The following is a 27068-nucleotide window of genomic DNA, read 5'->3' as shown; positions in this document are numbered from 1 at the left end:
TTTCTGAGGAGGCTGAGGTCCTTCAACATCTGCAGGACAATGCTGAAGATGTTTTATGAGTCTGTGGTGGCCAGTGCTATCCTCTTTGCTGTTGCATGCTGGGGCAGCAGGCTGAGGGTAGCGGACGCCAACAGACTCAACAAACTGATTCGCAAGGCCAGTGACGTCGTGGGGGTGGATCTGGACTCTCTGTCGGGGTGTCAGATAGGAGGATGCTGTCCAAACTACATGCCATCTTGGACAATGTCTCGCACCCACTCCATGGCTTGTTGCTCAATCACAGGAGCACTTTCAGTGACAGACTCATTCTCCCAAAATGCACTACAGAGCGCCACAGGAAGTCATTCCTGCCTGTGGCCATCAAACTTTTTAACTCCTCCCTCTAAGTGTCTGACACACACACACACACACACACACACACACACTTAGAGAGGTTGAAACTGGACAATATTATCTGTATTATCTGTTTTGTGCAATAACACTGGCCTGACATGTGTGCAATCTCAAATACCACAATTATTATTATTATTATTATTATTTAACTTTTCACCATTCCAAATCCTTAATTATGTGAATTATGTAAATAATGTATAATAACATTCCTTTATGTAAATACCGTACGTATCCAATTCCTTATATTTCTTTATTTCTTGTATTTCTACTCTATTTATAATATTGTGCAACTACAACACAGAGTTTCCCTTCGGGGATCAATAAAGTATTTCTGATTCTGATTCTGACTTGCTCAGCCTGGTCCTCTTGAGCTTCCTCTCTGCTGATATCCTGTAAAATATATGTGAATCCATGTTCAGGTGCATTAAGCATACAGCTTAATTTTTTATTCAAGTTATAGACTAGTGTCAAAAATATCAATATTTCAATACTTATCGATCTTAAACATTTAAAATAATTTCACTAAAATTATTATATTAGGAAGTTTAGAAATTTAGTCTTTGAATCATACAAAAAGGAGGAGGTGTTTTTAGGGTCTGGAAACATAAGCTTTGCTTAATCCAACCCCTTTTCAAACTCTTATAGTACTGTGTACTGTCTGCTGCGGAATTTGGTGTCTTGTGAATATTCAGTTTGAAAAAAAAAAATTCTGATTCTGAAAATATTCCTGTTCCACAGTACCAATAACAGCTGAAGTTTGCATTCGCTTTTACACACACAAACAACCTGTAGTAAATCAGGCCTTATGGACCTTATGCACAACTCTAGTGATTCCTAAACTTTATTTCCTGTCTCTCATTATTGGAAACACTGAATAATACAGATGTGCATGTAGCATGCCGAGAGGAGAGGACAGAGGAGAGGGGAAGAGAGAAGGGGGGAGGAAAGAGGACAGAGGAGAAGAGAAAAACAAGGAGAGGAGAGTGGAAGAAAGAGGAGGGGAGAGAAGAGGAGAAAGGATAGGGAGGAGAGAGAAAATAACACAGGAAAAGGTAGGAGAGAGGAGAAAAGAAAAGCGAGGAGAGATAATAATTACCCAAATTTTTCATGTCAGGAATATGATTTAATTCATTGACATTTTAGATTTATTTCTTATGGGATATTGAGTTAATTTAGAGACTTTTAGGAATGCATTCCCACTCACACACTGTGTAATAGGCCATATAGTTTAATTACATCTATGAAAATATCTTTTTGTCATCTCCAACTGGAAGAACCACCTGAATGCACTTACAATAAAGACTACTTATTGAAAGGATGCATTTTGATTCTTTTATTGAGTTGTTATAAAAGGCAATGATCAGCCTTAAGAATCCAATACTTCAGTTCATTCTGTCAATTTTCATTTTTTTGCTTTTCATGCATTATACAAACTTTCATCAAGCAATATACAATTTTCATCATTTAGGTAAACTTATTGATTGTTTAAATACATAATTTGGTAAATTAAGATTAAAATTTGGTTCTGTGATGACTTTTTTTCCACACAAGAATGCTCAACATTTGTTTGTTTTTGCCTGAACAAGGACAGAAACTGTTTTCAGGCCAACCAGCATGCAAAATAAAATAAAAGGGACCAATAAAGGCTCCATTAAAAAAAAAAACACATTCTGACAATTATTGATGGTTCAAGCAAGTTGTATTTAAAGGGGAAGTGAATAAGAATTCAATATAATGGACTCAAGTGAACTTGAGTCCATTACTCTGAAAATGTTTGAATTTACCTTGTAGTCCTTGATGAGTTCCCCTGTAGACTCCCCCAGGAATTCCATCAGGGCGCGAATAATGGCCTCCCGTCTCGCTTCAATGTGTCGCTGTTTTAACAGACAGAAGATACTTGTGTAAGAAGTACTATATGAATTCACTAATCTATACATGTTGTCAATAGAAACAACATCAAAATTCATACAAAACTATGATCTAACTAACTAACTAAACTACTGGATCTGCATTGGTTGGTCCTCTGAGGGCATTACTCTTAACTGCTGTAGGTTAATCCACTTCAAAGTAACTGTATGCATTTAAAACTTTAAGTCAGCCTTTCCCAAACTATGGGTCGGGACCCAAAGTGGGTTACCTGGCTGAGTGAATCCAGAAGTGGTCGTATTTTGGTCCCAGCTACGCCGCCTTTTTTGCTGAATATCTCCTGCATTTTTGGAGTGTAGAAGTCCAGCTTAGTGAGAAAAGTTCTTTCCAAGGGAACCGTTGTGATTCTTTTGAAACAAGTGGTGGTTCTTTTAGTTGAAATATGACACATACAAAGCATTTTCATATATGGAATAAAAATATACAGCCACAGTAAGAATCAAATCTGAAATGCCAATAAATTAAATCATATTTAACATGATAAATGTGAAAAGTCTCTCCTGTCCTCTGTTTGCTCTGCAGATGCATAGACTGTCTCAGTAAGATTTTAGATTTGTGGCAAACTAAGAGTACACTGCAAAATAACAAAAACGATAGCTTCCTCTTTAGCTTATTTATAATAATTAGCATCAGGGTTGTGGTGAGGTCTGGCAGAGGCTGCTGTGAAGCTCGGCCTCTCCAACCGACCTAGACACGCTGCAGATATTTCAACGTTTTTTTCTCCTCCCTTCCCCGCTCCTATGTGTAGCGTTTGTGTACTCTGTCGTTGCCTTGTGTTAATTGTGCGAAGAAAACTCTAATAATTTTTGCAAACCCGCCATTTATTCACAGCATCTAGCAAAGGATTAATCATAGTCAGTCCCGGTTTACACACACACACAAAACACATACATAATGTTACGTCTCACTGCAAGTACAAAATAAAAAGAGGTTAGAGAGGTTAGCTGGTTAGCTAGCGACACATTATATAAACAAATAAAGAAAACCACCGTCAACTTTACATTGAAAGAACGTGCTCGACTGTTCGGTAGCTATACGTTTCATAAACAAAGTAATTGTATAGAACTAAGATAATTAATAAAAACGATGGTGGAGCTGATAACTTGTGCACTTACCAAAGGGACAGCAAGGTGACTGCTGTGCCCTCGGGGTGCACGACCCAACTCCACAGGTACGTTGCGTTTAGGGACCGTAGTAAAATTAAGCTAGTGATACGTGATGTGGGTTCATATTATATTTTAACTCCGTTACATATGCAGGAAAAACCCTGAATGACTTACCTTCAAGATGATTGAGCTGGTCCTGCCTCCATTAAACCTGACCGCCGTCGTCGTCTTCTTGTGTTTTGGCGGACAACGAAGCGCATGCGTCCCGTATGCGCGTCACAAGGCGCATGCGCGGATTCAAAACACCCAACACTACCAAAACTTACTTGGTATTTCTAAGTTCATGTGCAATGACTATGGAACCTTTGAATATTATGTGAAAAAACATAATAAAACGTACTCTTCACATACAGTTTATTTATTACATGAATGACATATATAGTTTTTACTTGAATAATTCCAGTTCTCACCGATACTTACAATTAGAAAATAAAAACTCTGACAGTTAGCCTAATAAATATTACTACACCACAAAATCATTTTTTTCAGTATAAGATGCTTGTTTTAAACATAAAAACATCCAATTAATTGCGATCGCTAAATCCATCAGACTCCATGTAAATAAACAGTAATTTTAGCATCGTAAAACGCACTTCATTCAAAGTCGACAGAAACAAAATAAAACTATGAAAAGCCGTTTTGGGTCGTATTTTCACTTCTCCAACCATCACAACTCTAGTTTTGGTTTAATAAACCCATAGTTACCCATTTACATGTGAAAATATGTCTGCTCTATACACATTACATTTATTTACACATTTATAGTGTGATGTGTATATTATCATAATCTTTTACAATATATTTTGTTTTCAGCCCTCAAAAGTAAATAAAAATAAAATGAGATAAGTCTTATAGACTGGAATTGTCTACGGTGTATGACATCACAGCATTCTATAACACAGCAAAAGAACTACTGACCAATCAGCTGTAAGTTCATGATGACGTCATCAGTGAGGTCACAAAACATCCATAGAGGACCTTATAAGTACAAGCCGTGTTGAGTCTTTAAGTTCAGGGTCCTGCTCCTGGTATCTGGAGGCCAGCGGCTTCGGCAGAGACTAGGCGCTGCAAAAGCAGTTTGTCTTTGGAGGCCTCGCTTCCAGAAGACTAGGACCAGATGCTGCTAAAGCAGTTGGTCTTTGGAGACCTCGCTTCCAGAAGACTAGGACCAGATGCTGCTAAAGCAGTTTGTCTTTGGGGGCCTCGCTTCCAGAAGACTAGGACCAGATGCTGCAAAAGCAGTTGGTCTTTGAGGCCTCCTCGCCTGAATCCGCCGACCTCCAGTCAGCCAGAGCAGAGGGCCCGACCTGCTCCGCTGAGGAACAGAGCTACCAGCTCTGGGGGCAGGGGTCAGGGACCAGGGTAAGTGGTTTAGAAAGGTATTAGGGATCATGAATGCGCTTCAGCAAAGCTAAAAACAAGTCTGAAAAAAAAGGCCCATAGTGTCACACCACCTTGTGTGTGTGTGTGTGTGTGTGTGTGTGTGTGTGTTTGTGTGTGTGTAACTAGAAAAAAAATTAAAAGCTTTGGACTTTTAATTTGCACTTTAGGGATTTATGGCTTAGACCAGGGGTGGGCAATTCATTTTTACCGAGGGCCGCATGAGCAACCCGAGCACTGCTGGAGGGCCACATCGACAATATTTCAATTAAATTTTGCTCAGTATTATTTCTGATATACCGTAAGATACATGGTAATAATTTAATTTAACCTAACTTAACTTTCTACAAAAGCAGATTGCTTTTGATGGTTTTATTTAAACTCTTAATCCTTAAATATTTATTAGGCTATGTGAAATTAAAATGAAATTAAAATAAGAAAAAAAACAATCATTGAATTGCTGATTGAAACTGCATCTCTGGGGGGGGGGGAAGTTTGGTAAAAAGTCCAAGTTGGATTTTCAATTTTATCATCAACCATCAGCCTCCCTCGAGCGTCATCAGACAGATTACCGTATTTATCCTCGTGCTTTGTCGTGTAGTGGCGATTCAAATTATAATCTTTAAACACAGCAACCTGTGAACCACAGATTAAGCACACGGCTTTACCTTTAATTTCTGTAAAGAAATACTTGGCAGTCCATGTCTTGTTGAAAACACGGCATTCGTCATCAACTTTTCTTTTTTTAGCGTGAGCGGACATCTCGGGGGGGGGTAACCGGGCATCACTTGTCGCTGTGCACCTTCCCTCACAGGTTACGCATGGACATACGTCCATAAATGACACTTTTCAAAATAAAAGCAGCACAGTTGTATTGCACGCACGACATAGATGTTTTTCAAAATTTATTTTGTAATTTGTGATTGCCGCTGTTCACCTTCACTCACAAACACGAACGCGCATACGTCCACACGGAAGTAATACAAATAACGCTTTTCAAAACAAAAGCAGCACCGTTGTATTGCACACTCGACATAGATATATTTTAAATTTATTTTGTAATTTATGATTGGCAACACGTGGGCCGGACAGGGACGCTCAAAGGGCCGGATGTGGCCCGCGGGCCGTAAAATACCCAGGTCTGGCTTAGACTAATGCTGTTTATGTGTAAAGGTTATATTTTAGGTTTGTCTGTGATTTGTCCTCAGACCTGCTGTACTTTCCTATGGACTCTGGGATCAGGTCAGAGTTGACTGTGGGAAAAAGTTTTAACTGGCATTGTTCATACAGGAAAAGCTGGCAGAATACTGACACAATACTCAAAGGCAGCCTTGCTTTCAGACTCCTTCTACAAGGGTGAAGTAAATGATTTGTTAAAAATTAATCCAGGTTTCTTGTAATTGTATTTCTAATGAGGGCAGGCAGACTTATACTATCCTTAAAAACCTGCACAGAACCATGTGAATGAGAGAATGTGGTCGGAGGTGAATCCCAGAGTCAACTACCCTTTGAAGACAGCTTTGGTAGAGCTGGGGGACCAAGAGGAAGTCAACATGGAGGACAAAACATCAAAATATTGTGTCAAACCAAAGACATGCCAGCTGGCTAGGATTGGCATCACAAAGGTCACAGAGGCATGGAATGCACACAGGATCTCGGGTATAATTAATTTAATTTTACTAACTACATTACTTACATTACATAACTTTTTTTTTGTAATATTTTTATTGTAAATATGCACAACAATACTTACAGTCACAGATACAATTTATCTTTTTTTTTTTTAAACATACAGTGCCTTGCGAAAGTATTTGGCCCCCTTGAACTTTTCAACCTTTTGACACATTTCAGGCTTCAAAAATAAAGATATAAAATTTTTATTTTTTGTGAAGAATCACCAACAAGTGGGACACAATTGTGAAGTGGAACAAAATCTATTGGATATTTTAAACTTTTTTAGCAAATAAAAAACTGAAAAGTGTTGCGTGCAAAATTATTCGGCCCCCTTGCGTTAATACTTTGTAGAGCCACCTTTTGCTGCGATTCCAGCTGCAAGTCGCTTGGGGTATGTCTATCAGTTTTGCACATCGAGAGACTGAAATTCTTGCCCATTCTTCCTTGCAAAACAGCTCGAGCTCAGTGAGGTTGGATGGAGAGCGTTTGTGAACAGCAGTTTTCAGTTTCACAGATTCTCGATTGGATTCAGGTCTGGACTTTGACGTGGCCATTCTAACACCTGGATACGTTTATTTGGGAACCATTCCTTTGTAGATTTTGCTGTATGTTTGGGATCATTGTCTTGTTGGAAGGCAAGGCAAGGCAAGGCAGCTTTATTTGTATAGCACATTTCAGCAACAGGGCAATTCAAAGTGTTTTACACAAAATCAGTTAAACAGATAAAACACAAGTAAAAACAGTTAAAAATCATGAGCATTAAAAACCGGTAAAACACATGAATAGACAGTTAAAAAATAGACACATAAATACAAGAATAAAAGTTACAGTGCAGCATAAGAAATTTAAAGAAATGAGCAGTCATTTAAAGAAAGGCAGCATCAAAAAGAAAGGTCTTCAGCCTTGATTTAAAAGAACTGAGAGTAGCAGCGGATCTACAGATTTCTGGGAGTTTATTCCAGATATGAGGAGCATAGAAACTGAAAGCTGCTTCACCCTGTTTAGTTCTGACTCTGGGGACAGAAAGTAGACCTGTCCCAGATGACCTGAGAGGTCTGGGGGGGTCATAGTGTAGTAGCAGATCAGAAATGTATTTTGGACCTAAACCGTTAAGTGATTTATAAACTAGCAAGAGTACTTTGAAATCAATTCTTTGAGGCACAGGAAGCCAGTGTAAAGACTTCAGAACTGGAGTGATGTGATCCAGTCTCTTGGTCTTAGTGAGGACCCGAGCAGCAGCGTTCTGAATCAGCTGCAGCTGTCTGATTGATTTTTTAGGGAGACCTGTAAAGACACCGTTACAGTTGTCAAGTCTACTAAAGATGAAAGCATGGACCAGTTTTTCCAAGTCCTGTTGACACATAAGTCCTTTAACGCTTTATATATTCTTAAGGTGATAGAAGGCTGACTTTGTAATTGTCTTAATGTGGCTGTTAAAATTCAGGTCTGAGTCCATGACTACACCAAGATTTCTGGCTTTGTCTGTTGTTTTTAACATTGTTGTTTGAAGCTGAGAGCAGACTTTTAATTGTTCCTCTTTTGCTCCAAAAACAACCACCTCAGTTTTTCCTTCATTTAATTTCAGAAAGTTCTGGCACATCCAGCCGTTAATTTGTTCGATGCACTTAGTCAGTTTTTGTATTGGACTATAGTTCCCTGGTGATAAGATTATGTAAATTTGTGTGTCGTCCGCATAACTATGGTAACTTATTTTGTTGTTCTCCATAATCTGGGCCAGTGGGAGCATGTAGATGTTAAACAGAAGAGGTCCCAGAATAGAGCCTTGGGGAACTCCCCACGTCATATTTGTATGCTCAGATGTATAATTACCTATTGTCACAAAGTAATCCCTATTCTGTAAGTAGGATTCAAACCAGTTTAGTACTGAGCCAGAAAGTCCTACCCAGTTTTCCAATCGGTCTAGTAATATGTCGTGGTCGACCGTGTCAAATGCAGCACTGAGATCAAGTAATACTAAGATTGAAATTTTGCCACTATCTGTGTTAAGGTGGATGTCATTAAAAACTTTGACGAGAGCCGTCTCAGTGCTGTGGTGTGACTGAAAGGTATCAAAACTGTGTTTAGTGACAGGAAATGGCTAAGTTGTAGAAAAAACGCTTTTTCAATGATTTTACTTAAAAACGGAAGGTTTGATATCGGCCTATAGTTGCTCATTATTGATGTGTCTAGATTGTTTTTTTTAAATAGAGGCTTGATTACTGTAGTTTTCAGGGCCTGTGGAAAGATACCTGAAAGAAGAGACGTGTTCACAATCTGTAGAAGATCAGAAGTCAAACAAGTCAACATTTTTGAAAAGTCCCGTTGGTAGAATATCAAGGCAACAGGAGGAGGATTTCAGATGTTGTATAATGTCGTCCAGGTTTTCATGGTTGATTATATGAAATTCTGTCATATTGGAACTAGTTTTGCTTGAACACTGTGACAACACATATCCTGTACTTGATATGGAGGCACTGACTGTTTGTCTAATCTTCTGAATTTTGTCTTTGAAGAAGGATGTAAAGTCATTGCAGGCCTTGGTAGATAAAAGTTCAGATGCTACTGGTACTGGAGGGTTTGTTAACCTATCGACAGTGGCAAACAAAGCACGTGAATTATTATTGTTTCTAGAGATAATATCAGAGAAAAAGGACCTTCTTTCATTCCTCAGTTCCAAATTATAAATGCAAAGTCTCTCTTTATAGGTGTTATAATGTACCAGGAGATTTGTTTTTCGCCACCTTCGTTCAGCTTTTCAACACTCTCTTTTTTCTGTTCTCACCAGTAGGACATTTCTCCATGGAGATCTTTTCTTACCAGAGACAACTTTGACCTTAGTGGGAGCAATTTCATCAATGACATTTGTAATTTTACAGTTGAAATTATCTACAAGCTCAGTCACTGATTGCCCAGAGAGCCCAGAGAGGGCTGGTGTGGAGGAGAAAAGCTGAATAAATGTTTCACTGGTGTTTTCAGTGATGTACCGTTTTCTGATTATCTTTGTTTGGACACTTTTGGGCACAGAGATAGTGCCGCTGAAGAAAACACAGGAATGATCAGAGAGAGCAACATCAGTCACCCCAACCTTGGAAATGTTCAGACCCTTGGAGACTATCAGGTCCAGAGTGTGTCCCTTATTGTGCGTGGGCTCCATCACATGCTGACTCAGTCCATAGTTCTCAAAAACACAACACAGTTCTTTGGTCCCCCTGTCCTGGGGTTGTCAACATGAATGTTAAAATCACCCACAATGATTACACAATCAGCGTTAATGCAGATTATAGACAGCAGTTCAGTGAAGTCATCAATGAATGTTGCACAATATTTAGGTGGCCTGTAGATATTTAGAAATATCCCTTGAGGGAAGATCTTAGCTGAAGAGCAACATATTCAAAAGAAGCAAAATTTCCATAACATATTTGCATACAGTGGAATGAGTCATTAAACAAAATGGCGACTCCACCTCCTTTCTTATTCACTCTATTTTCGCTCATAAAACTGAAGTTAGGGGGAGCTGACTCAATGAGAACAGCAGCACTGTTATAATGGTCTAACCAGGTTTCAGTTAAAAACATAAAATCTAGATTGTGATTAATAATAAAATCATTGATAAAAAATGATTTTCTGCCAAAGACCTGACGTTTAGTAAAGCTAGTGTTAGTGTGTTTTCATTTTTTGGGACAGGCTGTAGCTGACGAGGAATGGATGCTAAATTTACTAAGTTTGCAGTTAAGTGCTTATTCACCATTCTTTTTCTATTACCTATCACAACATAAATTGAGGAAGAATTGAATACACAGGGACCAGGCTTGTCTTGGAAAAAGTCATGAGTGTCACTAGGCCTGGAGCCAAGGCCCGGCACATATCAGGTAATGCTTGCTGGATTTTGCACACATGCGTCCTGGAAAGAGTTTGCTGACATCCTGCAGTGGAGCGGCGTTTTACTTTTGCCCGGGGTTGAGCGATGGGGGAAGGAAGGGGTGTATATTTGGTTCCAGCATCTACCAGGTGATTCATGTAGAAAAACAGAAGACAAAGGGTTAAAAGAGTTTGCAACATTTGCATTTGCTAGGTTGCAAAACACTACATCCATTAAAACAGCACTCAAAATCTTCCGGCCATTGTGTTGTGTTTTAACTGGAAAACACAACACAGAAACTGTCCTGAGTAATTTGAAGGCCATGCAAGATTTACTAAAAACATGCCAGATTCCAGACATGTTTGGCATAGAAAAGGTACAAGACAGCGCCTTAGCTCATGAGGAAGATGAAGATGACAGAAGAAATGCCCAGACAATTGTTGGCAGATCTCCTTCACATATGAGTTCAAGAAGATCTTGGAGGAGGTGAAGTGTGAGCTGGAAAAAAAGGATGCTGAGAGTGCCGTTGAAGAGGAGAATCCATGCTACTGCCCAGGCATTGTTGATGTCTTATTTGACAATTACCTTGGCATTTTCCCCCTTTGGAGTGGTCTGCTATTAGGGATCTTGAAAAGGTATGCTTCTGACAAAGAAGATGACAACTTTGGCCCATGTAAAACAAGGGACACATACTGCCATGTGGAGAGATGGTTTGGAATAGTCATTCTATTCTGAAAAGGCAGAGGCGACTGAGGCCAGGGACCTTTGTCAGGAAGATGTTTGGGTCTCTACAGCGGAGATACAGTGAACACTTCATATGTCATAACTTCTCCGACCAGTTATTACTTAAACCAAAGCTACCAGACATCCACCAATCTCATGAGGGTTGGGCAAATAGAGATGGAACAAAGCCAAACACTGCCAGCTCCAAATATTACACTGCTCCAACATCAGTTCCAGTTCCAAAGAGAGACAAGTCAACCCACAAAAGATCAGAGTCCTCTAGAGAGGAGCATGGATGAGAAGAACAGCAGCAATGACCTCACAGGTCAACTTTCCTGGCCTGCAACAGAGGTAATTGTTTGCTGATCACTAAAATAAAATGTATGCCGTACATGCAATAAAGACATTGTTAAGGAAACATTCAAAAACATAAAGGTGGCCGGGTTACCTTACCTTGTAGAGTAGGTGCACACATATAGAGGTTTACTCCTCAATGCAGGGGCCGCGGGTTCAACTCTGACCTGCGACCCTTTGTTGCATGTCACCCCCCCCCTCTCCCCTTTCATGTCTTCATCTGTCATATGAACATAAAGGCGTAAAATGCCCCTAAAAAATAAAAACAAACTCAAAGCATCATTGAGACAGCTGTATTCACCCAATGACTCAGTTTGAGTCCTTCAGTTATAAACATATACCTTATTAACATAAATATTAAATATCATTTTTGATAATGTGACATATTAAAAAATCCAAAATAAGATGGGCGTGTTCAATGGTAGCTTTCTGTACTAGTAATGTACAGCTTGAGTTTGCAAGACTTACACTTTAATGAGTTTAAAAATGATGTATGAAGTGATTACATATTTTTGTTCATACTGTATGCTTCTAGGTTGATGTCCTTTGTGCTTGCAAACCAACGGAAGTTGTTGTGGCAGTTGTGAGATGCACTAAACAGAAGATTGATTTCACCATGCGGCACAGCGAATTTCTCAGTTTAAGGCCTTAAACATTGTCTCACATGTGGACAGCGGCATTGTTAAAATGTTTTTTACAGTGGCCCCTCCTTTCCTTTTTTTATGATTACCTACAATTTCTCCAATAGGTGATTGGGTGCTACCTTCAAGTGATCCTCAATTCAAAGGCGTCTGCTGGCCGACTATACAACATGAACCACTATGTAATGGGACTAATTTTACATGGCACAAGAGAGCAGATGCCAGGCAAGGGTTGACGAATGTAAGTAACACATTTATTATTTGTATCTCTTTATGCTTCTGTACAGAAATAACACAGTACTTACAGTCCTAATATTATGACTATTTTATTTTGTCAGGTCACATTTAATGACTATGATGGAGCCATTGGATTCGTTATAAAAAAATATGCACTGGAAGTTTCTGGTGAGTACACTAATGTATGTTGTGCTATGTGCCTTAAAAGAATTAACTTTATGGCTCATGGTTTGTGCATTTAAAGGGTTGTCTGCCTTAATTATTTAGTAGTATGCCATTAACCTCATCAAGTAAATACACATAGGTAAGTTAATATGTTTAAATGAAAGGTGAAGTACTTCAAACATTTTAGTAAATTTACACAAACTGCCAGATTAAGATTGTGACATATTTCCTATTTAGCCAAACTTTGTTAACCCTGTTGTATGCTATTAGTACCTCAGGATTGGTTTTAAGATTGTCATTTTATTTTTAAATATCTTCATCTGTATCTTCATGAAATCATTCCCAGTATTATTCAAACAAAGCACTGTGATCATCCAATAATATTTGTGATCCCTAATCATCCTTTTTTGACATTTTCTTTTTTTCCATTCTTTAATAACCAAGCTTATGAAACTTCAAATTCTCATTAAACTTTTAAGTAAAATGTTAACAAAAGCAATTGACAAAAGTAATTTGTCTATTGTGGCTTTGATGTTTTAACTCAATAAAGCTGATTATTTTTCCTGTTGTTGCCGACATAGGTTTCTTGAAGATTGCACGGTTCAATGATATGTTACTTTTTCAAACAGTATCTTCATGCCCTCTCAAACCCCATTTTTGTGGTGGATCTTCTGCCGCCGAGGTTGACTCTCCCTGTAAGTATACATTTTGATGTGAATACACTTGTAATGCAAGTGTAATGCACCATGTTAACACTGATATGTGTTGTCAGGCACGTCTAGGGACGCCCCATCAGCCGTGGTCCCTTCTTCCTCTCTCTCCTCTGCTGAGCCGCCACTGGAAAGACCAGGACCAGTGGCTCTTCAGCAGCCTGCCTCTGGCAAAGACGTATGTATAATGTGTGTGTGTCTGTCTGTCTGTCAGCTGCACATGCAGCTCACTAACTGTGTCTCTGATGTGTGTGTTTCACCTGCTTCCCGCCAGCTAGAGGCAGACGCTGCCTGAAGAGCAGCAGGAGTGGGTGGGCCGGGCGCTGTTCCGGATGGAAGCCGACGGAAAGGTTACCCTCACATCACAGCTCAAACTGGGGTGGTATCCGCCAGGCCCCTCTACACGCAGCCCCCCGCCACAGCCCATGCCTTCTTCCAGCGCCCATTCTTCCTGTGGATGCCCTACAGGATGTGGGCCTACTACCTCAAGTGCCCTGCTTGTGGGCGCAAACTAATGGGCGCTGGACTGCAGGGCTGCCAACTTTTCCAAAAACCTTGGAGTGAGATTTGGGGGGGCCAACCCATATTTTGCCGCGTACAAAGCATTTCTTTGGGTCTTTCAGCATCATTATACTTCAGGGTTTAAATTGGGATTTGTTATATGTGGGGGGATGGTGCTCTCCCTAGGGGGGTCTGGGGGTATGCTCCCCCAGGGAAAAAAAATTTGAAAAATAAACCATTAAATGGCACTTTCTGGAGAGTTTTTTTGCAAAAAAAATGGAGAAATCAAGTCTTACATGATATGTGCAAAACTGTATGGTTAGGAGCCTTTGCATTGTTGTAGTATCAACAGGTATTAGGGCATTCAGCATTTACATTATTAACTTCTTCTTATATAAGAACTGACCCAGACAATGTGCCAAACATATTGAACCACATGAAGAGACAGTAGCATATGTCAGCAACAGCTGAGAAGATTTGGGTCTGTGGTGAACAGGTCCAGGGGTCCCTGGTGTAGGGACCAGGGACCCAAAGTTAAATTAATGTTGAGGGATCAACTTAGACCACTGAAATTCTAAAGAATGAGAACCACTGAGTTACATAAGTTCTAATCCTTTAACCTTTGTGCCAATGTTCAGTAATGTTTGGCCCTCATCCTCTGTACCCCACTTAATGTTTTTACTTTTTTGTGAAAATAAAGACTATTTGTTCATTTTAAAAAACATCAAATTAATTATTTACAGTTACATTTAGAGATGCACAGAGGTTAGAGATGCACAATAGTGGCCCAACGTTGCAGTATTGTATTATATATATATATATATATATATATATATATATATATATATATATATATATAAATATAGTATAGCTCAGATGTGTCTCACCAGATTTCTGCTCCTATTTACAACTTTGTGCACATTCAAAATATAACTCCTCCCATCTCTGTTGTACGTGATTTGGAGAGTTGTAATATAGTAGGCTATATATAGTATAATATAGTATATGGTGTAATATAGTCAGCTGTGCATGTCATTGCTCCGCTGATATGGTGGATCTCATTCAGACCGTCTGACAGACTCAGAGGCCCATTTGGGTCTCTAGTCTCTGACAGAGTTTAGAGGTGTCCGTACGCTGCTCTTTATGGAGGTCTACGCATGGATGCAACGCGTCACCGCCCCCAGCAGAGCGGGTCCACTACAATGAACTGAAGTTGCTACGATACCAGCCGCGCTGCTCACCTCTATTGTTACAGAGAGAGTGGACACGAAGCGACGGACGGGTCTGTGATTCTCAGGGCTCATACCTGAAGCCGGGGAAATGCACCTGGGATGGCTCGTGAAAAAAGGTTCTCATTTTGCGACAATTTGAAAATTCCACAGACAGGGAGCGCTCTTGAACCCCCCCCCCACAGTCTCTGAAAGCACAACTAGTCGATCACAAGTGGCTCAACAGGTAAAAACATAGATAAACTCATCTTTCATAAATTTGACCGACCGGGTTGACACTTCAGCGTGAGAAATCGGGGGTGTGGCGTGTGCGCGTGTGAAACCAGTCAAATGCGTGTGTCTCACGGCCATGCGTGAGAGTTGGCAGCCCTGGGACTGTAGTGGACCGTCCGGAGGGTCCTGGACAGGAAAGGGCGGTACCACATGGCTACAGAATACCTTCAGTGCCCCTCCTGTCTTAAGAAGGTGCAGCAGTACAACAGGGAGTGGATGGCGTGGTTGATGGAATACCTTCTCGTGCTCCGCATGCTAAGGTTATCTAGGTCACAATTTAACGGAAAAATGTGTAAGTTATAAGTTTATATTATATGCACACGCACAAGAACTTAATGACACAGACAAACAAGTTAATTTAAAGCATTTATTGTTAGAAAGCCATTCTTTAATATAGCAAATAATGTATTCAACATCTCTCTTTGGCCTCTGTCTCCCTGCTGGTCGTTGGCTTTGCCATCCTTGGTGACCGCCTCCATTAGTCCCTGTTAAAAGAACGTTAACAAAACAAAAAGATTTACGTTATGAATGATAACATGACGTATTACATGGGAAACTACTCAGACACGTTAGCCTTCGTTAAACGTTGCTAGTGAAGTTAACTCGGTGCAGTGTTACCTCCCGTCTACAGATACAACCAGTGATAAACACACCAACTTTCTAAATCTCTGCTAACGTTACGCATGTACGGTAACGGCATATAAAAAGAGATGAACATGCCACCGTACATTCAACTTTACAAAGACAGCAACCTAGCTAGCTAACAGCCTAATGTTAATGATAGGTCCCGTTAGCTAACGTTAGCTCGGGGTGTATCTACCTAATTATTATAGGAATTTGTACAAGCATTAAGCATTAAGCTTTACATTGATGTCAAACATTAACGGTGATAACAAATGCACGGCACACACTAAAGATACTTACATTTAAATTATTATTTCACCGTCAGCGATGCCGCTCGAACTCCCGCTGAGGTCCGCTATTATTATTTTAACGAGACGGCAAAGGCCCGCGCATAGGATTGTGGGTGATTTGGGACCGCGAATGATACACATATGCATCCTTCTCTGTCTATGGGAAATTTTCTGAATGAAGGACTCAGTCCTTGGAGGAATTCGGAGGATTCTTGACATTGGAACGGTCCTTCGGCGGGCGTTGATGACGTTGATGACATGGCATCCTCCAAATTCTGGCTTTGAAGGATCCTTCCTTGGCACTGGGAAACACCCAGGGTGCAACAAGCAACAACCCTAACAGTTTGGGCTGTGTTGCAGATCGCCAAAAACCTTGCAGGTGGTGCCGCCGGCTCAGCCGCCTGCAAGGTGCATAACAGATTTTTTTCTACATACGTGCAGCGATGCAAAGCAGGGGTGGCCAACTAGTCAAGGAACAGCAAGAGACTTGGTATTTAAGACTACAAACTGACTATGTGACAGATGTGTAATCTGTCATGTCCTGCCTTCTGAAGCTCTAGCCAGGCGCCATTCCTCGCCTAAAACAATATGAGTAATTCCAGTAAGTGAAAAGAAAACTCACATCTACAAAGATAAATTCGAAAGATGTGACTCCCTGATGGTCTAGTGGCTAGGATTCGGCGCTCTCACAGCAGTGGCCAGGGTTCGATTCCCGGTCAGGGAATGGTCAGGACTTGAGAGACTCAGGTGTGATGTTTTAAAGAATAAGTTCATGGACTTCATTTTGATTTGTCAAATTCTTCCTCATTAGTTTAAATGAACTGACAACATAAGTTATATGACTTACAGTTCTCAAAGACGCACACAATCTCAACTGGTTATCCTTTAGACACCTAGTCTCTTTTCTTTTTCTCCACTTTTTGTCTCTGTCTGGCCTTATGTATTGCTTGTATTACATCAAGTGACCTGCATACCAATGACCGTAAAGATAATATGTACAGTACATGGTTTCCAGAACGTACCTTCAGATAAAGGTAAGGCCACCTGAGTTATCTTTGGGCTGCTCTATATTCACCTGCAGAATGATAAACCCTAGAGTTGGCTTACTCCAGGTATTTAAGCAACAAACGTCCCTGGGTGGACTTGAACCACCATCCTTTCGGTTAACAGCCGACTGCGCTGACCTATTGCGCCACAGAGACTGCATATGTCTGATGTTTTTTTATTCTGATTCTGATGTAGAGATGGACAACGACTCAAAAGCATAATATTCTTGCCGTGACATAACAAGAACAGTAAAAAAAAAGAGGGTCGGCGAGATAGAGTTCAAGACCCTTTTTTCAGGACACCCAAACTTTGTCGCTCAATATGGCAGGAATTCTATGCATCCAGGGCCAAATGTTTTACCATTTCATCCACTACGGGCCCTAAGGAACTTTACATGTGTTGACAATAAAGACGCTCACAAAACGCTGCACTTGGAATTGCGTTTCTCATGCACATTCATGTCCTCTTAAATACAAAGAACTGCTAAGTTCTTATCCCAATATCAACTCTTAGACATTAGTCCCAAATGAAAATACTAGTTGTCAGAAGTGGGATTTGAACCCACACCTACCAGTGGAGACTGCAACCTGAACGCAGCGCCTTGGACCGCTCGGCCATCCTGACCGATCCAACAGATCTCAGTAGGACCTGTCTCAAAAATTATTATATAGTAAATTAAACATGTCATGATATCATGACATGTCTGACGGGGCGCTACCTATACCATCCAAAGACTGAGACTGCAGCAATATGTTCAATGCCCGTATATGTTTAATGTATTCATATTTTCGTTATTTTCACAATGTTATTCTTCTCATCGGGGTAGATTGCATTTTTCTTAGGCGGCATATTCCCCTGGGCCTGGTGGTATCTGGCTGCACCAGAGCACCTGGGATATCAGGCTTTAAATCCCCACCTCTGAAAAGTGCCGCTTCTTAGCCGGATTATGTCTGGCCATGTCATAATAATAGAGGCGAGCCTCAAAACTGAGAATATATTGGGGCGTGATATTTAAATTACAATCGTTTCTAGCCGCTGCATTTATCAATGTACGATCATTCTTACGCTCTGATTGGTGTGATACGAACGTTTCATGAATCTCACGTGAAGCCTGTCGTATTAGGTTAGTAAATGAGGGCCATTAGCTCTAAGGATGTGCTTCAACACATAACTGAAGTGGACACACTAATGCACAATGGTGCAATCTGTTTACCTGTCATAAGCTAAAGCCTTTTCCCAAGCTAAAAGAAAACAGGCGCTCTTCTGCAAACGCACAGCTGGGAGTGCTTGAGAGTCCTTTGAGGTGCAGCGTGATTTTAGGCTGAGATGCTTCGGGTGTGTTAAGGTGTGAGCGACAAAGACAAGACAGCGATCAGGTGATAGAACCGGGGTATTGATGTCACATCCGTGCAACCGATGGATATGATCAAAACCTGTAAACAGCCCAACCACATCACTGGAAAGTCAGCATTACTACGGATCCTGACAGGGTAGGGATGTCAATTTTTTTAAAATTAAACTGTTACATCTCCTCTGAATCACCATCTGCAAATTCCAAGCCTCGTTGGCATGCCGACCACCATCTACAGGAGGTAAATCACTGGCTAGCTAGCATGAGTACCTCATATCTTTTACCAGGTTCAGGTGGTTAATAGCTATGGTCAAATGAAGCTTCATTAAGCTTTCTGAACAATGTTCTTCATTTTCTGAAAGCATTCACCCAGTAGTGTTTTATTATTGGTTGTGCATCTGTGATTGCACTAGAGGTCTCTCAGTCCAGCACCTCTCCCCCTCATCTTGGTTAGTTTTACACTGTCCAGCATAAATCACTAACACCATACCTCACACTCATCCATGCATACACCATGCATACATGTATACAACCTTTGCACACAGTCTTTTGTTCCCCTTTTCATGGGGTCATGACAAAGCATCTAGTGTTGATATTAGCCTTTGTTTGAGAACATAGGTCTCCACATACATTGTTTTTATTAAGATTGACGACCAAATTGTTAGTTTTTCTGAAATTTTGCGAACCATTGCAGCTCCTTTCATATCCTCGTTGGCGCAGTAGGCAGCGCGTCAGTCTCATAATCTGAAGGTCGTGAGTTCAACCCTCACACAGGGCAGGTGTTTAAAAAACAAAAAAACACTACTGCTGCTAAAAATACAGTGACAGGTGGTGAATACTGGCACTAGCACATGAATGGAATTTGTCATTCTTTGGTTATTTCTGAGATTGATACAATGAAAGGAATTATTTAAGAGTGGTAGCAAACCAATGAAAAGGGTTATAGAACATAAATGGTATGTCCTTGGACATTCTATCCAAGCAGGGAGATGAGTACAGAGATGTGGGTGCTAGCAAGATGGATGTAGGTTGCCCATTGTTCATTTAGACTTACCAGCAACATTGTTATGATACAAACTGCTTGAAAAACAGTCACAATTATTTTTAAAGACTTGCACATGTGTTGGAGAAATCCTTCTATAAACTGACAACTGACTCCATGATGAATTACACAGCGTTATTCTTGTGGTCAACAGATGAAATGCGTTTCCGGGCAGTTAAACGTGCACGGACCAGATGGAAACTTGTCTAGTACAGAGGTTCCAAAAAGGCACTTAAACAATAGCGTGCTCAGGGTATATTGGTTCCCCTTGTGGGGCCTGATTGGTCAGCTATACTGTTGCTGGGGTACAATCCCTGCTCTGCCTCTTCCTTCTTGCCTGTCTATTATTTTCAGTTATCATTTACTTCACAAGACAGCTATGTTCACTCCCTTCTTAGTTTGCACGTCCTGTTCTCTGAGTTATCAGACCGTCCTCGAAATTCAGTGTCCTTGGCCTCACCATCTCCTCTTCTCGTGCTCACTGTAGCTTATCTGACTAAGATAGCCCTCCTGTTCTCTCCCTCCTAGCTGTACCCCAGCTGCAAAGCATAATGTATAATATGTCACACATACACACACTCTTATTTAGTCTTTGGTTAATTCAGCATATACTTTAAGCCAGCTTTTACGTGGCCGTTCCTGAGTGCCCTGTTCATCACCACCTCAGTCATTGTATTATTTTCCCACAAATTCCCCCTTTTCGCACCTACTAGGTGCGAACACTTTTTACACTAACTGCAGTGCCTCAACGTCCTCCCCGTCTCGGCATGGTGAGTAATGGCAGCATCCCAGCGGAATAGGGAGGCGGCGCTTTTTCTTTGGACAAGGCAGTGGTGATGAGCCGGATATCATGGTCCGCAGGCAGGGCACACAGCAACACCCACAGGTAACTAGAATAGAGAGAAAAACAGCAATAGATGTCAAACAAGCAGTGATAAGATTCTTCCATTTGCCAAAAAAGGTTGTCATCCACCCCTCCAATGGATTTGATACACCTGAGGCGTCATGCATCTCCTGGGAAAGGGCTCGAAGTTGGTTCAAAGCCTGGGGACCTTCCCATCCGGGGCAGTGTTGTTAGGGATGACCGTACAGCACATCTCTCCGAACATGGAACAGACTCCTCTTTTTCAGCCAACAGCATGTCCAGCGCCATCCTATTCTGGAGCGCCATGAGGGACGTTGGGGCCATCTGCTCGGCCAGGCCTTCGATGGCATCCCTAGTTGCATTGCTCAAGCGTTAAAACATTATAATGCACAAATTTATCCTATCTACATTTTTGCTGGGAGTGACGGGGAAGATGGCTGAAAGCAGTGGTATATTCTCAAATCCTGCGGCTATTTGATCTGCCAATTTGTATTCATTCGGGACACCCCTAGGAACTCCTATGCTGTCTATATAGGTTGGGGTTCCCGCCCATGGATCAAAAGCCGGGCCTTGCATACTACGGGCCCTGCGCCTTCTCTTTACGGTCAGTTGCACAGCCTTATGGTGGGTATAGTGGACTCTACTCCCCACCAAAGATATGGGCATAGCTAATCTAACCATAGCACCAAACTCCTGACGTTTGATTTGGGAACTTTATCTGGGAGTACAACCTAAGACCACCACAATAGTAGAATAGTCCTATTCTAGCCACTGGGCCTAGGGCTGTTTTGTTTTGTACAGTTGTATTACACCAGTCTGGGGGTATATCACCTAGTTTGATTGTGGGCTTGCTTGATCCGGTGAGATTGAAACAGTGATATCTTGCACCTCCCCCTTTATGGCGGTAAAATACCCTGGTTTTTCAAAGCCTGGGGGAAAGAGGGATGCTAGGGTAGTACAATTGCGGGAAGCTGTCTTAGAGTGTGTGAAGTTCAAAATGCATGCATATCCTGCTGGGTCCTCATTAGGAAACAACGGGGCGGGTTAGTGAACATGACTGGTCTAGCTGTGGCACAGCCACGCACCCTTCCATGTGTTTCTTTGGCATTCTGTATTAGCCACCTGATCCATAATTGTCCTGGCCTGCACCTGCTGATAACTCTACACATCTTCCACCCTCATTTTAGAGAGTCCTGCACTATTACGTCTTCCTCCTTCAGGGGGGTTTTACTGTAGTCTCTGCCATGTCAGTGTCATTCTGTGTGTGCGTGAGGGGATCCAAAATATTTATCTGCAGGGGGGGTTATCTGGTCACTTCCTGCTATCCATACACCTATGGCTAACATCCACACATCCTGACCGTTCCTGCTCCCAATTGCTCTATTTACTGACAGGGTTATGGGATTTTTCGTGGGGTCTGAACTATAGTCCCGCTGTATAGATAATATCTCCCATTCATCTTGTTGTACCCACCAATCTCTTTTGTCTGTCAACCTCGCCATGGTTTCCACCCTCCTGTTGTCCAACCCGCGTCATACCAGCTGTACAGAGACTACCTTTCACCTGTCCGGAAGCGCTCCTTTCACAGTCCTCTACCTTTTGATAGTCGTCACAGATGTACACATCTGTGTTTTTGTAGAAACTATTATACCCCCCGCAGTCTATAGCCTGACACAATCAAAGGTAAATGACGTGGTTGAGTCTCTCACATAGGGGAGAGTCAATCTGGCACCGCACCTTGGGGATGGGCCCTAGTGTGTTGCTTCACTACCGCCCAAACTGCTCTTCTTTTCTCTCGTCTAGTTTCATTTCCTTGTTACTGAGAGGTGGTTGGACACTACCGGGTGTTGTTCTTGTGGGTCTCGGTCCCCATACGCATGTTCCAACCCAGAATTAATGCTACAACTCCACTACTACTATGTACTGCTAGGACAACTGTTGTCTTTTTCCCAAACCCCATGCCTTCCAAGTTATGGATGTACTATGCGGGGGCTGTTCCCCGCCAAAACATCTCTTCCATCTATACATTTTGATTGCTTTTCTAATTTTGCCAAGGGGCGGAGGAGGTGCGGCTGGGGCCATGTGTCAGGTGGTGCCAAGGTGTCCTTTTTTACCTTTACCTGGACCGAGTGTGAAGTAACCTCTCTCACTTCGTAAGGCCCGGACACCTGGGGTCAGTCCACTTCCTCTTGTGAACTTTGACCCTGACCCAGTCGCCTATCCTTGACAGGTAGTGTTGCTTCCTCCTGCGGTTTCCTGTTCGCCAACTGGACCTGCGTAGAAAGGGGCTGAAACAGAGATGTTAGCTTTTTCATATAGTCTGTCATTTCTATTTGCTGAACATCTAACATTGGCATGTGGCTCCATCTAGTGGAGGTCCTGGCATTTTTCTCCCTGTCATTATCATGTGGGGTCAAATGTGTTTCGTCCTTCTGAGGACCTCATAGCCATGAGGGCCAATGGGAGCGCTTCTACCATGTTAACTTGCTTCCTGCACATGGCCTGGCTATCTTAGCCTTCAATGTCTGGTTTGCTCTTTCCACCATCCCTGTGACTGTGGATGATAAACTGATCCGAGGCATGAGTGATTCCCAGGGCCTGGTTCTACTTCTCTAGTAGTTTGTGTTAAAATGTGTGCCATTACTGACCTTATTTGCCTGGGGACCCCATACCTCGGGATGAGTTCAGTTTTGAGCCATTTCACACTGTTTTTGCGTCCTCTTTCTGGTGGGAATGGCTTCTACCCACCTAGAGAACCTGTCTACCATCATCCAGAAGATACCTTTTTCCCCCTACCACATTTTCTGCGCCCATATCAGTATATCTATACTGATATCTTGAAAACAAGCTGTGGGGACTGGGTACCGCCTTTAGTGTTGGTGTATGTTTCTGAACATTATGCTCTCCACCACACCCTGCATTCCTGACAAAAATGTGTCACCATGTCCCTCAAATTGGGTGCCATCACAGCTCAGACAGATTCAGAGAGAGTGTTTTCCCTTCATGTGTTGGTCTGTGTGCCTCAGGTAGCAACATTCTGCACATCTCGGCTGATGCTGCTATCTTTCCTTGATGAGACCTCCATATCCCATCTTTGTCTTTTGTGGCGCCGCTCCGCTGCCACTGATTCCATTCATAGGCTCCTGCCTTTTTCCACTGTATCCAGCCTTGATGAGTGGTACATCAGTACATGTCTGTCTCCCCCTTTTTTCTGAAATAAAATGCATTGAGAAAGCCATTGTTTTCAGAAACATCCATATGAAAAGGGAGTGAGTAGTCGGGGGGAGTGGTGGTGTCTCTGCCCTTGCTAGGGCACTTTGAGGTCAGAGAAGGCGACCTCGGCCTCGTGTCATAGAGGAGGGGGCGCGTTGAGACAGCGATGACCAGCAGCAGCCACCAGTTCCCTGAGCGAGTAGTTCTGTTGGTATAGTCAGGATATGTGAGCGGCTGTATCCTGTGAGGCCCAGAAACCTTTTTTGGGTTTTGACAGGAAATGACGCACATTCTCGCCCACATGTTGCATCGGTCATTGTTTGCAGGCCTACTACTCCTCCTAATGGTCTGAACTGCTGTGGGTAATCCCCTAGTACCCCATGGCGGAACAGCGCCACTGTGGCGGCGGACTGGTCCCACGGTCCCTCATAGCACGCTGCCAAATCTTTTTGCTCTATCTGATAGGCATCAAATTTTCATCACTTAGTCTTTTTAAATCATGCCATGCTGCATGATCCCCAACTGTGGGATACATGCGGTGCAGCTCAGCCAAATGCCAGGGGTCATGCTGATGCAGGCACTGATGCGGGAACAGTGGGTTCCAGCTCCCCTCTGGTGAGGGCAGCACTAGCTTCAATCTGCTCCCATTACTCTACCCAATACTGCTCTGAGATCTCCCAAACACAGCTGCACTCCTGCTGTAAGACTATTGAAGCTGTGAGGAAATGCTCAGCCCCTCCTGTCAGGGAGGGGAGTTTGCACACAGCATCTAAGTCACCAAAACTGTAGGGGTGTACATCAACAGTCCTCCTCCTCCTCCTCTACTGGGGGGAGTGGGCATTGTAGCCCCGCCTCTGGTGTGTGGCGCGTTGCTCTCCTCACTGAGCTCATTCACTGTTCGACGCAGCTGCTCTTGCTGCTTTTATCTCTCTGAACTCTTTGTTAAGTCTTTCCCTTATATTAGTTGATCTCGCAGCATAACTTCGTCAGGGTCCTCGTTAAATTGTACCTTTAAATGTGCCTGCTACAAAAACGTCTTGAGGACTTTGTGATCTAGATCTGGGCCTGCGTTTATGTCGTTTTTAGTCCTTTCCCTAGAGCTAGAGCTTCTGTCTGTTTGCTCACTTCCCTGCTGCTGTCTGACTGTTCGCTATCTTCCTTACTTCCTGAGTCTTGTGGGGACTATGGTGAGGGGGACTGGGTCCTTTTACTGACATGTGAAAATGCTCTGGATTTTGTTGGCAAAAAGACGTGAATATGGGGTACTAGCTTTGCTTGGGCGGCTGGGACTGTGGCCGCTGGTTGTGGTGGAGCCGCTGCTGCTCCCTGACGCTGACTGTACCATTAAATTTAGATAACATCTAAATCCTGTACGCGGGGCCCTCTAATGCCGGTATCAAGGGTCCTGTGGTACGTCTATTTGTAATGCATTTGGCTGTAAAGGGCAGTTACCACTGGGGCTTGGACTGTGGGTTTTGATGCTGTTGGACCTGTATACGGCGGCGGTGGAGCGGAAATTCTTAGGTTTCTTATGTCTGGATAAAAAGGGTTTGTTGGCGGGGGCGCCTCACGCGGCAGCAGGGGGGTTTCTCTGCGCTAGCGGTTTTATTCTGTTCAGCTTCTGTCTCAGTTTTGGGTGAACTTTGTCATCTTGTTTTGTCAATCCCAATTGTTTCTGTATTGCATTTGTCATTTTCAACCCCACCCCATATTTCTCTTTCTCTGCGCTTCATACTCCTTCTGCTTGGTTTAGTCAATTAAACCATTTTTCTTCTTTCCTCTCTGCCTGCCTTTCCGCATACTCCAACTTACTTTTTCACTTCACTATTTCATCAACTTTCTCCGGGGACGGCGCACCTTCTCCCTCAATCCATCCTCCTCTCTCCCATTCTTTCACAATCTCTTTTGCTACTTTCTCCTCTCCTTTATTGCCATACTTTTTCACTGCCCTACTAACACTTTACCATAAGGGGTCGTCATTTTACAACAAATAAGCCAGTGAGAAAAAAATCCAACAAGCCAAACCACAACAAAAATCACACATGCCACAACAAACAATTTTTTCGATTACAGACTCATCTAGAGCCTTTTTATGTACACTCTCTATAATCTTTACAACTTAAAAAGTGACCTCTCACTCCTTTGCACAAATACACTCGCGGTGGACTCGTAATATACAAGGACAATCTGTTAACTGCAATTCTTTTTCAGGTTGTTCACACAAAACCAAGGGTGGCAATTCACAATCACTCATCTGAACTATCTGTCTTAGCAGTCTCCTACCTCGTCAACCATCTGGACGATTTTCCTCTGACTATTTGTCCCTTTTCCTCTCCTACCGCCACCCGTATTATAAACAATTCGCTCACAACTCTCTAGTTTGTTTTTCTGGGTTAATCACATCACATGCCCCAACATTTCATCTTGTTTATCCCTTTAATTACAGCACATTCAATCAATACTTTTCGCTTAAAACAAAACACTTACGACAGTGAAATGTGATCACATCAATAGGTTTCAGCCAATAACAGAATTTTGATTTTAAACAGGCTTTGCTTACCTTTTGTTGAGAGCTCTCAGTGATCACACCAACGAATCGCAGTATCGCGCTCAGTCCCCTTCACGGGCTGCGGGATGTCAGTCGGTGGCTGAGCTGAACCGACCGGGACACAATGCCAGGTCCATTGGATTCTCCTGTCCAATTACGTTATCACGTACGGGGTCACCAAATTTGTTGGAGAAAATCCTTCTATAAACTGACAACTGACTCATGATGTAACACAGCGTTTATTCTTGTGGTCAACAGATGAAATGCGTTTCCGGGCAGTTAAACGTGCACGGACCAGATGGAAACTTCTATACAGAGGTTCCCAAAAGGCACTTAAACAATAGCGTGCTCAGGGTTATATTGGTTCCCCTTGTGGGGCCTGATTGGTCAGCTATACTGTTGTGGGGTACAATCCCTGCTCTGCTCTTCCTTCTTGCCTGTCTATTATTTTCAGTTATCATTTACTTAACACAGACAGCTATGTCACTCACTTCTTAGTTTGCACGTCCTGTTCTCTGAGTTATCAGACCGTCCTCGAACTTCAGTGTCCTTGGCCTCCCATCTCCTCTTCTCGTGCTCACTGTAGCTTATCTGACTAAGATAGCCCTCCTGTTCTCTCCTTCCTAGCTGTACCCCAGGCTGCAAAGCATAAGTATAATATGTCACACAACACACACTCTTATTAGTCTTTGGTTAATTCAGCATATCTTTAGCCAGCTTTTACGTGGCCGTTCCTGAGTGCCCTGTTCATCACCACCTCAGTCATTGTATTATTTTCCCACACATGGAACACACATGATATGACAGTGTCTTTGGAAAAATGGACAATTCATCTAGCAGAATAGTAACTCTTCGCC

At 42.2% G+C, this 27068-nt stretch overlaps 1 long non-coding RNA gene and 1 other non-coding gene across 2 annotated transcripts; both read right to left on the bottom strand.

The window, feature by feature from the left end:
• Nucleotides 1-726: 726 nt before the first annotated feature.
• LOC116681166 (uncharacterized) lies at nucleotides 727-4262 on the bottom strand. Its single transcript, XR_004329970.1, has 4 exons — nucleotides 3600-4262; nucleotides 2531-2596; nucleotides 2178-2267; nucleotides 727-783 (listed from the first exon to the last, which is right to left on the bottom strand). It is a non-coding gene; the product is annotated as an uncharacterized LOC116681166 (long non-coding RNA).
• Nucleotides 4263-17273: 13011 nt separating this feature from the next.
• trnan-guu (transfer RNA asparagine (anticodon GUU)) lies at nucleotides 17274-17347 on the bottom strand. Its single transcript has one exon. It is a non-coding gene; the product is annotated as a tRNA-Asn (tRNA).
• Between the last annotated feature and the right edge of the window lie 9721 nt (nucleotides 17348-27068).

The sequence above is a fragment of the Etheostoma spectabile genome, unplaced genomic scaffold (assembly GCF_008692095.1).
Source record: "Etheostoma spectabile isolate EspeVRDwgs_2016 unplaced genomic scaffold, UIUC_Espe_1.0 scaffold00018584, whole genome shotgun sequence".
Lineage (NCBI taxonomy): Eukaryota > Metazoa > Chordata > Actinopteri > Perciformes > Percidae > Etheostoma > Etheostoma spectabile.
Note: the sequence above shows the minus strand (reverse complement) of the source record. Positions and strands in the feature narration are given on the sequence as shown.